Raw genomic sequence first — 1,814 nt, 5'->3', positions numbered from 1 at the left:
AAATAATTCACCATGCAAGATACGGAGTAAAGGTCGGATAGCCTCAATAATATTAGTAATATTATACTCGTTGCGGCATATCCTGGAAAGGAGAGAGAAAATGGTGTTACGAACGGGTTCGCCGATAAGTGCCTCATGTTCTTCACCAAGAGGGCAATGTGGTGGATGGAAGGGATCACCTTCTTCTTGTCTCCAATGATTAAGTAGACTACGAACCCATCCCCAATTCATCTAAAATAGATGATGGCTAATTGGTTGATCCATTCCGGTCACACTGCTTTCGGAGCTCGAGTGAAATTCCATATCGGAATTCGAGGGACTTGAACTAGTGGAGAGTTCTATTTCGTACGATTGAATAAAAGATTTTTCGATATGAAATGATTTTCGGCTATCGGATGGTATTCTAATTACATAGAATATAGAATATCTATATATATAGAGCAAAAGATTTCATAGATTACGGAGGAATTTACGGAATATGTTAGGCAAAGTTTACAGTAACAGATACGCTAAGATATGAATTAGCATATACACTAAAATATGAACTTTGTCTATACACTATTTATGCAATCAATGCAGTAAGATGTGTCTAGACTAAGAATGATAAGCATGTAATTTTCTAAGGGTGATAAGCAGATGATTTCCGACTAGAAATGATAAGCAAAACTTTTGACATGCAATTAAGGTCGAAGTCCAGACTCACTAATGCATCTTAATAACTATCCGTTAGACACACTAATGCAAGACATGGTTCGCTAAGACCATCGCTCTGATACCAACTGAAACGACCCGTCCATATTACTATAAACGCAGTACGTTCTCATTAGTCCCATAGCGAGGTATTTGACCTCTATATGATAAGTTTTAGAAAATATTGCATTCATTTCATAAAAAGCACATCATTATTATACATAATGCATGTTTTAAACAAGTGGACAATTATTTAAGAAATACTCCCCAAAATACATCGGTTTCCAAATACTACACACGTGACGTAACAGTCGAATATAATACATGACAAAGGTTTTATTGAATGCAACACTTTATTTAAATAAAAGTATGTGACTCCATGCACAGCTTGCTCAGATAATGCAACAACGAAAGACTTTCTTAAGGACCTGAGAATAAACATGCGTAAACAGTCAACACAAAGGTTGGTGAGATATATAGGTTTATCATCGATATAAATATAGACCACAAGATTTTAGTTATAAATATATGTACACTCGCAAGTGTATAAAAGTATTCTATAAGTTGTTGAGCGCTTCGGTAACCATACTTAACCATTAATGTGGCATATTCCCTTTATTATTGTAACATCCCGCGTTTTTCCGTTAAATTTATTTTTAACACCGTATTTTTTTTAGATAATATCTTTCGTTGTCTAAATTCGTATCTTTCGTTAACTAACGTTCTTAATATTCTCATTATTTAATTATAACATCGCTCGTTAATTTGCGTTTTTAAAATATTCGTTCGGTTAATTCACGCACCCGCTTTTAAACTTGAGGGACCGAAGTTGCCAAGTGGGCAAAGTGGTGACTAGGTCAACTAGTCAATCACTTCACCACCACCACTCATTCAACCTCCTCTTTCTCTTTTCTTACTTTCCTTTTTCTCTCCATCTCAAGAACACACACTAACACCCATTTCACAAAATCATCATCTAAATCATTTCAAGGAAGCTTACAAAAAATGATTTGTACTTTTGGAATCCTCTCTTCATCCTCTACAACTTGATACCAATTTCATCTCGTTTGGGTAACATTTCTAAAACTCTAGATTTCATGTTCTTAGTATTTTTGACTTGAAAT

This window comes from Rutidosis leptorrhynchoides, chromosome 10 (genome assembly GCF_046630445.1).
Source record: "Rutidosis leptorrhynchoides isolate AG116_Rl617_1_P2 chromosome 10, CSIRO_AGI_Rlap_v1, whole genome shotgun sequence".
NCBI classification, from domain to species: Eukaryota; Viridiplantae; Streptophyta; class Magnoliopsida; order Asterales; family Asteraceae; genus Rutidosis; species Rutidosis leptorrhynchoides.
This window is presented reverse-complemented; position numbering follows the sequence as displayed.